Source organism: Salvelinus sp. IW2-2015, linkage group LG31 (assembly GCF_002910315.2).
Source record: "Salvelinus sp. IW2-2015 linkage group LG31, ASM291031v2, whole genome shotgun sequence".
Classification (NCBI taxonomy): Eukaryota; Metazoa; Chordata; class Actinopteri; order Salmoniformes; family Salmonidae; genus Salvelinus; species Salvelinus sp. IW2-2015.
In genome coordinates, this window is record NC_036870.1 from 12790609 (window position 1) to 12803039 (window position 12431).

At 42.5% G+C, this 12431-nt stretch overlaps 1 protein-coding gene across 1 annotated transcript in view; it reads right to left on the bottom strand.

Moving 5' to 3' along the window:
- LOC111956180 (teashirt homolog 1-like) overlaps positions 1-12431 on the bottom strand; it is a 445767-nt gene that overhangs the window by 154112 nt on the left and 279224 nt on the right. The window lies entirely within an intron of this gene.

A 12431-nucleotide genomic window follows, 5' to 3' on the forward strand; every position in this document is an offset into this window, starting at 1 on the left:
ACTACGAGTCAGAGATGCTTACCCGCATACACTCCAGTCACGTTGGAGGTGACGCATGCTACGTCAGGCTCGTGAAACATTATACTGGCCAAACATGCAAGAGTAATTAAGACTTTGTCAGCAACTGTACCACATGCAACGAGTACGCTCATGAACAGCAAAAGGAAACCATGATGTCACACGAACTGCCCACAAGGGCCTGGCAAATCATCAGCATGGACTTATTCAGCCACAGACAAAAGGACTATCTTCTCCTCGTCGATCATTACTCTGACTTTGGGAAATTGAACTGCTCCTGACTTGTCACGCAGAGACGGTCATAAAGCGCTGCAAGGCGCAGTTTGCAAGGCAAGGTCAGCCTGACAAGGTAATCACGGACAATGGCCCACAATTCACTGCACAGTTCAAGCGTTTCGCCTCAGAATGGGAGTTTGACCACGTGACCTCCCTCCCAAGACACCCAAAAGCAAATGGCAAGGCAGAATCAGCTGTCAAGATTGCAAACCTGTTAAGCAGGGCCTTGCGCGACAGCAACGACCCATGGAAAGCGATCTTACAGTGGAGGAACACACCCACCGAAAACATGGACAGCAGCCCAGCACAACGCCTTCTGTCCAGACGTCTGAAGACTACTATCCCCGTAGCTAACAAGCTACTTGAGCCCTGCGTCATGGTTGGGGTCACGGACAAACTGCGTCACAGAAAGCAGCTCGCTAAGTGCTTCTACGACCGGACTGCTCGAGACCTACCAGAGCTGGAGGTGGGTGAAACTATAAGGATGAAACCGCTGCCGGGAGACCACACAGGACTTTGGAGGCTGGGCACATGCCTACAGAGAGTTGCACCACGTTCTTACCTGGTGGATGTTGGTGGCTCCCTCTATCGTCGCAATCGGGTGGATCTGCGCGTAGCAGAGCAGACAAACCAGACATGCCATACACTCACCTAGATGAGCTGGATCACAGTCCAGCGCTAAGGGTAAGGGTGCAGAATTGAGACATGAGCCAACTGAAGGTGAAGCTTCTACCCCACCAAACTCTCCAGCTCGTGGCCCTAATCCTACCCCTGTCAGAGCCAATACTTACTCACGGGTGGGTCGGCTGTGCAAGCCACCGGACAGGCTTACTCTGTAAGCAAGAGACTTAACTTGTTGTCTGTTAATTAAAAAAATATTATTATTATTATTATTATTTTTTTTTTTATTAAAGGAAGATGACAAATGAAGTAAAAGAAAAATGTCATGCTTTTCAATTGTTATGACTTGACTGTTAAGAACTCAATGTTATGCCGTTATGTTTGCACTTTCTATTGAAAAGGATGATGTTACGGCGTCTAGTTGATAGGTAATCAACAAGTTGGACTGTTCCCCAGAACTCCAGGCGCAGGCGTAGGGATTTGTACAATGCTTAACAAGGCTATTGAACTTAACATTGGTGTCTGTCTTTATTCCTTAATCCGACATATCATACAGAAACAGTCAGTTCACACCTTCCAGGTCAGGAACACACCTTTTAAGTCGTTCATTATTTTCCATAGAACGCATAGCCTCTCGTTGATTATCTCTTATTTAATCCCATGTTGTAGCACAACAAAATATGGAAAAAGTGACACAATTACACATTTTGTCATAATTATTTATAAAAAGATCAGCTGTTTTTTGCTAAGGAGGCACACTGACTGGACCAGACAAAGATCCCCCCTCCCCATTCTCCCTAGTAAGTGGTTCCTTCCAAGGTGCCACACAGAACAAACATATGCTAGGCAGGATGCTAGATAGGCCACTCTAGTGCGTTCAAACCGTAAATGTAAGTGGAGGAGGAGTGTTGAGTGACACACACAGCATTTGATTTGATTTTAGCTGCTGGTGATAGGCCGGACTTGCAGGAGGTAGGTTTGTAAATGGATCAAGCTCTGTGGCCTATTGATTCCTTCTTGATGAATAAATAAACATGTTTTGTTGTTTCTTTGTTATACTAGCCACCTAGCCATGTTATTAAGTTGGCTTTAGCGAGTCAGCTAGATATTTTTCCAATCTTCCAACTTCATAATTAGCTACCAAACCATTTCCAGTTAGAGCAGCTTGCCTAACTATATTAGCTGTCTTGCCTGTTGGCAAGGTTGCTAGACTTTAGAAAATACAAAAAATGCTTTAATTCTTGGGTTATGATCCTATACACTGAGGGTACAAACCAGTGGAGGATGGTGGGAGGAGCTATAGGAGGACGGACTCATTGTAATGGCTGGAATGGTATRGATGGAACGGTGTCAAACYTGTCGTTTACATATGTTTGATGTGCTTYATACCGTTACATTTATTATTTATTKCAATCCTGCCATTACAATGAGCCCGTCCTCCTATAGCTCCTCCCACCAGCCTCSACTGGTACATACATTTAGGACTCTTTTTTAATATTGAGTTGTATCAAGTTGGCTGGATGTACTTTCGGTAGTGGACCATTCTTGATACACACAGGAAACTGAGCGTGAAAAACACAGCAGCGTTGCAGTTTTTGACACCGGTGCTCCACACCCCGTTCAAGTACACTTAAATCTTTTGTCTTGTCCATTCACCCTCTGACATCAAGTGACATCAATGAGGGATCATAACTTTCACCTGGATTCAGCTGGTCAGTCTATGTCATGGAAAGAGCAGGTGTCCTTAATGTTTTGTGCACTCAGTGTATACCAGTGTTGCAGTTGTACTAAACTCCTAAGTCATACCATTTCTTAAAGAGTCAATGGTCATCATTAATTCAAATGATAATTAAACAGGTAAAAAGGTATGCTTAGATAACCTATTTATATATATTATTTGACAGAATTAGGCTGAACGATTATGGCTCTAGATTACAGGAAAAAGCTGTTTCAGGTGTTTGAAAAATGCTATATTCTCCTCACATACGTCATGCCCAATATAAAATTATWGGTGCCTGAGACAGTCAGAGATGATGGTCATCATTCATTAAAATGACAATTGAACAGGTAAAAAAGTATGCTTCGATAACCTTAAACACGAGTAAAATTCAGTCTGTGCTACTGCTCACCTCCAGTTGCTACTGGAACAGTAATATTATCAGATATGAAGGTAAGACCCAGATGTGACAACGTCGAWTAAACAATAGTTTAATATTCCCACAGGGGCAGGCAATAGACAGGTCAAGGAAGGCAGGMGTCAATCGTCCAGGGTTGTGGGGGAAAGGTACAGGATGTCAGGCAYGCTCAGGGTCAGGGGCAGGCAGAGTGGTCAGGCAGGCGGGCTCAGAGACAGGACAGGCAAGGGTCAAAACCAGGAGGGCAAGAAKAAGAYAGACTGGGGAAAAGCAGGAACTGAGAGAAAACGCTTYTTGASATGYCAAACAAGARGAACTGGCACAMAKAGACAGAAAACACAGTTATAAATACACAGGGGATAATGGGGAAGATGGGCGACACCTGGAGGMMGGTGGAGACAATCACAAAGACAGGTGAAACAGATCAGGGTGTGACAGTACCCCCCCTTTAGGGGCGCCACCTGGCGTCTTACCTGGGCGCGTAGCTGGCTGACCCGAGTGCCGGCGGTGGAAGTCGACGATGAGGGCTGAGTCCAGGATGTCTCTAGCGGGGACACAGCACCTCTCCTCCGGGCCGTAACCCTCCCAGTCCACCAGTTACTGGAAAAACCTGCCCCGTGGTCGAACACTCAGGAGGCGTCTCATCGTGTATGCTGGATGACCAAAAATGTCTCTCTGTCTCACACATACACACACACACACACACGAGAAAGAAGCTGATCAGAGGCAGTTAACCCATATCACTTTCACAGATCAAGTGAGGAGAACAAACTTGTGAGGACTTCAAGCAGACTGTTTTCTAGTGTTCAGACTGTTATAACCCTACCTGTTCTGGGGTGTCCAGCACCTGCAAAAAAAGAGAAACATAGAATTAGATGTCTACTGTCTTCCAGATAGCTCTTACATCTCTTATCTTATTCTTTCACTGACCATGGAGAACCTCAACTCCTCCATCATCTCCAGCTTGGACCCCACCTCCAAGATTTAGAGCATTGTCCTGGGGCTGTGCTGTGCACTGGGCTTCCCTGGTAACATAACTGTCCTGGTGGTCATACTGCGCCGCCCGCCCCAACTTTACCCTGTGCCTCATGCTGAACCTGGCGTCCTCCAACATCTTGTACATGGCCACGATACCTGTGTGGATCTATACTCTCCTGCTCTGCTGGAGCGTGTCACTTGCAAGCTAGCCAGCTTCCGGCTCTACCTCAGCCCATAACTCTAACCATCACCCTACTCATAACCAAATCCATTAACCCTAATCATAACAAATTAGGCTACTCACAAAAATAAAGATAACTTTTTAAGGTGTTTTGGCTTGGTTTAATTAGGGATAGGCGTTCCGCTAGCGATCCACCTKGACAACATCCGGTGAAATTGCAGAGCGCCAAATGAAAAATACAGAAATACACTTAATAAACATTCATAAAAGATACAAGTGTTATACATTGGCTTAAATATTAACTTCTTGTTAATCCAGCCGCTGTGTCAGATTTCAAAAAGGCTTTACAGCGAAAGCATACCATGCGATTATCAAGGACAGCGCCCCGCTTTCAAAAGTATACAAACATTTTCAAGCCAAGTAAAGGAGTCACGAAAGTCAGAAATAGCGATAAAATGAATCACTTACCTTTGATTATCTTCATCTGGTTGCAGTCACAAGAGTCCAAGTTACACAATAAATGTTTGTTTTGTTCGATAAAGTCCCTCTTTATATCCCAAAAACTCAGTTTTGTTGACGAGTTTTGTTCAGTAATCCACTGGCTCAAAGGCGGTCACAACATGCAGACGAATACATCCTAATAGTACKGGTAAAGTTMYTTGAATCATGTCAAACGATGTTTATAATTAATCCTCAGGTTGTCTTTTGTCTAAATAATCGATAATATTTCAACCGGACAATAGCGTATTCAATAGAAAGGAAAAACAATGAAGGGCGCGCAATCGGTCACACGTGCAAACCAGCTCTGCTTCATTCTATAGTCCACTGACAAAATGGTCTCATTCTTCCTAATCGTGCCTGAAACAATGTCTAAAGGCTGTTGACATCTAGTGGAAGCCAAAGGAATTGCAATCTGGGTCCTAACCCATTACATACTGTATAGGCATTCAATTGAATAGTACCCACATCAAAATAAAACCCACTTCCTGGATAGATTTTCCTCAGGTTTTCACCTGACATATCATCTGTTCTGTTATACTCACAGACATTATTTTAACAGTTTTGGAAACTTTAGAGTGTTTTCTATCCATATCCTAGCTTCTGGGCCTGAGTAACAGGCAGTTTACTTTGGGCACCTCAGTCATCCAAACTTCCGAATACTGCCCCCTATCCCACAAAAGTTAAACAGCGGCCAATTTAGCTATTTTGTCCTCAACAAAACCCACATTTTTGGTTGCTGACTGTATCTGTATAGCCTGTACTTTCTAGGTATTCATAGGTTAGCCTAGATTTGTTATTTTGGTGATCTGTTTACCTTCAAGCTTGACCTCCAAATCCTAAATTGTATTTGTCAGCTTTCGAATGCATAAATAAATACATTTAGTTTTAATGAAAACATTGATTTGTTGTTTCTGTTACAGTACATGTACTTCTGCTTTGGAGAAGCCCCCACCTCCCAGAAAGAGGAGAGTTCAGAGGAGCCCCATCCTCCCAGAAAGTGTTGGACTATTTCATCATACTTGTGAAGTTGACTCATTCTTTGTCAAAATCTTGACAGGTATTTTTGCATTGAACACCATGGAAAAACACTCTAGATGTATGTAACAACAGTTGTGCCTAAATAGATAAATAAAGCATGCAATTCAAACCTTGCACCACTGTGATGCCCAACATGGGTTCAACCATGTCAGTTTCAGTCTAAGCCACAACAAGAAGTGAGACGGCTTGCCAAGACTGCCAAACAAAATAGTTATGAAACAAATGAAGGTAGAACTTTTAACATGTAACTGTCACGCCTGCTCCCAGGCTGCCCTTCATTACGCACACCTGTCACTAACATTACGAGCAGCTGCGCAATATTAGACTCACCTGGACTCCATTACCTTGTTGATTACCCCTCTATATCTGTCTGCTCCTCAGTTTGTTCCCTTTGTCAGCATTGATGTCGTTATTTTCCCCCTGTCCAGACGCTGTTCCTGTCCTGTTTCATGTCCGTTGTTTAGTAAATGTCTCCCTGTACCTGCTTCACGTCTCCAGCGTTGATCCTCACAGTAACAACACATTTGGCACAAGGACAAACAACGTAATCCCAACAAGACCATGCCTTTAGGTAAAACATTTGAAAAATGCAAAATCCTCAACATAATATTCACTGAGTATACAAAACATTAAGAACACCTTCTTAATATTGAGTTGCATCCCCCCTTTTGCCCTCAGAAGCGTCAATTAGTCAGGCCATGGACTCTACAAGTTGTTGAAAGTGTTCCACAGTGTGCCTGTGATTTTTTAAAGTCACACTACATTATGCTCCAGACAATTGAATGGGTATATAAAAGTGTGCGACTTTCTTTTTATATGGATCTGGGAGAAGTTTAACTTATAGTAAAACACCCACTCTGCACATCACACAAATTGCCATTATGCATTGTGGTCAAAAGAGGGCGACAGAGCACCACTACTGTCCCTGATGCAAAAAAAAGGAAAACCATTGAAATAAGGCTAAGGTCCATTTATTTTTAGATTCAATAATATAAATTGTATATTTAGTAAATTAATTTGAATACTGCACATCTCATGAATTCTATTTTATTTTATTATAAAACGTAAATAATAGAAGTGTTGAAATAAACATAAAATCATTGACCCCAACCCAGATAGGTCCTAAACATTGAACAATATTTGAATTGAAAAGAAAACAAGTAAGGCTTTTAAGTTTTTGTATCACAACTAAAGTCAGTTATGTGATACATTTTATCTCCTAATGTTAACACATGTCCTAACTGTGAGTGTAAAGTGTGTTTTTGTCTCTGTCTGTGTGTTTCTATCTCCTATTGTTGTGTTCATGGCTGGGGCTCCTCTGATCTCTGGTCAGTATAGGAAGGGAGACTTCCAGTGGAGTCCTGCTGGATTGCAACTCTAGTTTGGAACACTCTCTCTCTGGAGCTTCATTCACAAACACACTGGGACACGGGATACTGAGTTGTAGAGGATGCTTCTCTTTGAAGAAGATGCTGAACAAGTAGTAAAGATTGGGACAATTTCTCTTATGTTCAGACCAGATGGCGCCGACAGAGATGGTCGCCTCGCTTCAAATCCTTAGAAAACTATGCAGTTATTTGTTTTTAAGATTATTCTTACATTGTTAGCCCAGAAAATCTCAAGTGTTATTACATACATCTGGGAAGAACTATTAGATATAAAAGCAATTTACCATCATTACGACTAGAATAGTATCTTTCCGAAGCGGATCCTTTGTTCGGACCTCTCCCTGGACATCGATCTATCTCACGAGCCGACCCAAAAAACACGGTCGCCGCAGGAGAGGAAGATGGAACGGCCTACTGGTCAGACTCAGAAGGCGATCACACCATCCACACTTCCGAGCATATTACAATGTCCAATCTCTAGACAACAATGTGATGAAATTAGGCACGAGTTGCCTTCTAGAGAGACATCAGTGATACACTAGACCAACTCCAATTTGCTTACCCCCTCAATAGGTCCTCTGACGATGCCATCACACTGCACACTGCCCTATCCCATCGGGACAAGAGGAATACCTATGTAAGGATGCTGTTCATTGACTACAGCTCAGCATTTAACACCATAGTACCCTCCAAACTCGTCATTAACCTCGAGACCCTGGTTCTCACCCCGCCCTGTGCAACTGGGTCCTGGACTTTCTGACGGGCCGCCCCCGTGGTGAGGTAGAAACAACATCTCTACCCCGCTGATCCTCAACACTGCCCCACAAGGGTGCGTTCTCATCCCTCTCCGTACTCCCTGTTCCACCATGACTGCGTGGCCATGCACGCTTCCAACTCAATCATCAAGTTTCAGATGACATACAGTTAGCCTATTACCAACAACGATGACACGGCCTACAGGGAGGAGGGGAGGGCCCTCGGAGTGTGGTGTCAGGAAAATAACCTCTCACTCAAAGTCAACAAAACAAACGAGATGATTGTGGACTTCAGGAAACTGTAAGTTCTACAACTGTTGTATTCGGCGCAAGTGAAAAATAAACTTTGATTTGATTTGAGGAAATTTGGCTTGTCATCTCAAACACTCTGTGAAACTTTTACAGATGCACAATCGAGAGCATCCTGTCGGGCTGTATCACCGCCTGGTACGACAATTGCACCGCCCTCAACCGCAGGGCTCTCTAGAGGGTAGTGCGGTCTGCACAACGCATCACCGGGGGCAAACTGCCTGCCCTCCAGGACACCTACAACACCCGATGTCACAGGAAGCCAAAAAAGATCATCAAGGACATAAACCACCCGAGCCACTGCCTGTTCACCCCGCTATCATCCAGAAGGCGAGGTCAGCACAGGTGCATCAAAGCTGGGACCGAGAGACTGAAAAACAGCTTCTATCTCAAGGCCATCAGACTGTTAATCAGCCATCACTAACATAGAGAGGCTGCTGCCAACATACTGACTCAAATCTCTGGCCACTTAAATAAACGGACTTAATAAAGGTATCACTAGTCACTTTAAATACGCCACTTTAATAATGTTTACATATCCTACATTACTCTTCTCATATGTACTATATATTGTATTCTACACCATCTACTGCATCTTGCCTATGCAGCACGCCATCGCTCATCCATATATTTATATGTACATATTCTTATTCATCCCTTTACATTTGTGTGTATAAGGTCGTTGTTTTGAATTTGCTAGATTACTTGTTAGATATTACTGCATAGTCGGGAACTAGAAGCACAAGCATTTCACTACACTCGCATTAACATCTGCTAACCATGTGTATGTGACCAATAGAATGTTATTTTATTTTATTTTGTTTTCTACTACTGCATTTTTTTTGTTTGAGGAGTGTCAGAACATTTTGAGAACTTTTCCCCCTTATTTGTATTGATAGTGTATTATGTTCGGAACACACATCCATACTTTACACACTTGGATACCTGTGTGTATGTGTGTTTACTACATGTATGACAAAACCTTTTGCAAACTGCTATGCCCTGCACACAGAAAAAGCTAAACTATCAGTGCGTAGTTGGTGCTTCGTGTGCTTATTCAAATGATTACTGTATTGTACTGTATTGACGCAAAAACATTTATTTTAAAGAGTTTGAAGAATTTTGTAAGAATTGTTTGCTCTTCTAGAGATGTATACTCCAGCGCCAGCTGGACAGTGTTCCCTCCAACACATTGGTGCGGCTGGCTTCCGGGTTAAGCGAGCAGTGTGTCAAGAAGCAGTGCGGCTTGGCAGGGGTTTGTTTCAAGAGAGAGAAGAGAATAACTTTTTTTAAATTCAAGCAGACTCTGTTTTCTAGTGCAGAGACTGTTTTAACAGTATACATTTTCCTTGAGAAACAAAGAATTAGATGTCTAAAGTCTTCTAGATAGCTCTTAGATTTCTTATCTTTCATCGACCATGGAGCACCTGAATTCCTCCAGCACCTCCAGCATGCACCCCACCTCCCTGTATTTATGTCGCCTGATTTCGAAACATCGTCCTGGGGCTGTGATGTGTGCTGGGCCTCCCTGGTAACAATAGCTGTTCTGGTGGTCATACTGCGCAGCTCGTCCCGACACCCCAACTTTACCCTGTGTCTCATGCTGAACCTGGCGTCCTCCGACATCTTGTCCATGGCCACGATACCTGTGTGGATCTATACTCTCCTGCATGGCTGGATTCTGGGCCGCCAGCAAGCTGTCTGTATAGCCTGTACTTTCTATGTATCCATAGGGTAGCCTAGATATGTTCCTTTGGTGATCCAACCCACATTCAAGCTTGACCTCCATTGCTTAACTCCTAAATGCTATTGCTTCTCATATTTACAATTCATGAATAAATTGATTTTGATTTCATGAATAAAAATATGTTTCATTTCTCTTACAGTATGCTACATAGAGACTACTTCTGTTTTCGTTCAGACGAGCTACAACTTTTCAAAAAGTGTTAAACTACCTTATCACACTTGTTAAGTTGCCTCATTCTATGTCAAAATCTAGACAGGTATTTTAGCATTGAGCACAATGGAAAAAGACACAAGATGTATTTAACAACATTTCTGGCTAAATAGATCAATAAAAGCATGAATTTCATACCATACACCACTCTGATGCCCAACATGGGTTCAACCATGTACATTTCAAGAAGTGAGACAACTTCCCAACACTGCCAAACAAAATGTTTCTGGACCAAAGGAAGGTAGAAATTGCCCATATACTGTATGTCAGATYTAACACATTTGGTACACYGACAYACAACTTTATCCCCACCRAAAGGACAATGTCTTTCGGTTCAAAATGAGAAAATCCTCAATATTGATACTGTAAACCATGTATTCAACACTATAYGCTATATTMCTATATGAAAGAGAAGCCCTCAACACCTRTGATATGAGATATGAATGATATGACTGTCAGTCCTCCCTCCTCRRTCTGCCACCTATCWTTAGTCCCCAGTGTAGATTTAAGGATGACAATACATGAGATCGACARGATACTGTAGTTWAAAACATATTTTGATACTATGAACAGTTTTMMMGGYTTATGATAGGGTGGTGAAAACCATGAGCTGAAGCACACCCCAATAATGCTTGAATATGTGCTGACTAATGGAAAATAAACTGTATAAAAATAAAGAAAGTTGCACACTACATATGCTCCCAACAATTGAATGGTTAAATTGAGTGTGTGACTTTCTTTTTATACGGTTCTGTGGGAACTTTAACTTAAAGTAAAACACCCACTCTACTCAGCACACAAACTGCCATTACACACTGTGGTCAGAGGAGYGAGACAGAGCTCCACTACTGTCCACCATGAYAAYGTTTGAAGGACGTAGAGGCAGCAATTATTATTATTATTTACCTTTMTTTAACTGGGCAAGTCAGTTAAGAACAAATTCTTATTTACAATGACAACCTACCGGGAACAGTGGGTTAACAGCCTTGTTCAGGGGCAGAACTAAATATTTMTACCTTGTCAGCTCAGGGATTCAATCCAGCAATATTTCGGCTACTGGCCCAACGCTCAAACCACTAGCTAACCTGCCGCCCCAATTCTACTGTTAAGCTTCATTTACCTTCTCCTAGGACATCAAACATTGTGTGGGCGAAAAGTTGCTACAATGTGTGGTTTGTCTATGATTTTAGTATTCTCCGATTTGAGATACAGTAAGCATACTTTTGCAAACTGGTGACTAATTTTATCTGTGTGAGTGTGTGTGTGTGTGTGTGTGTGTGTGTGTGTGTGTGTGGACGTGTTTAACTATTCTTGTGGGGACCAGAAGTCCCGACAAGAATAGTAAACGAACAAAAAGTTGACCAGCTGGGGACATTTTGTTAGTCCCCACAGGTAAATGGCATTTTCTAGGGGTTTAGGTTAAGGTTAGAATTAGTGTTAGGGTTAGAATTAAGTTAAATATTAAGGTTAGGAGCTAGGGTTAGTTGTAGGGTTAGGGTTAGGAGCTAGGGTTAGGTTTAGGGTTAGGATAAAGTTTAGGTTTTTGAGTTAGGGTTAAGGTTAGGGTTAGGGTTAGGGTAAGAGTACGGGTTAGGATTAGGGTTAGGTTTAGGGTTAGGGGTTAGGGAAAATAGGATTTTGAATGGGATTGAATTGTATGTCCCCACAAGGTTAGCTGTACAAGACTGTGTGTGTGTGTGTGTGTCTGTGTGTGTGTGTGTGTGTGTGTGTGTGTGTGTGTTGTGTGTGTGTGTGTGTGTGTGTGTGTGTGTGTGGTGTGTGTGTGTGTGTGTGGTGTGTGTGGTGTGTGTGTGTGTGTGTGTGTGTGTGTGTGTGTGTGTGTGTGCTGTACAAGACTGTGTGTGTGTGTGTGTGTGTGTGGTGTGTGCGCAAACATTTGCGTAAAAGATGAAAGATTTGCATAGCTGTCCTTTCTCATTGTCCACATACTTTTAAAACCCCAGTGATGATCAGTGACTGTTCACTCCTTTCAGAGCCACTGACACGCAGCACAATGATGATGTCACTGATTCTACTGCTGTGTACGCTGGGGCTCCTTGTTCAGGGTGAGAGACACTTTGACAACTGTGATTCATTATGGGTTTGGCTTCAGAGTTACATTTCATTCGTTAATTGAACATGACAGAAGTTTTTAAAACATGTTAACATTTAGCTTGATAGGCTATGCTTTCTGATAGGCTTGTTGTTGTGATAACCTTACTAATCAACCTTTCTTCACTTTTGTGTTATTTTTCAGAATCATCAGCAGATATA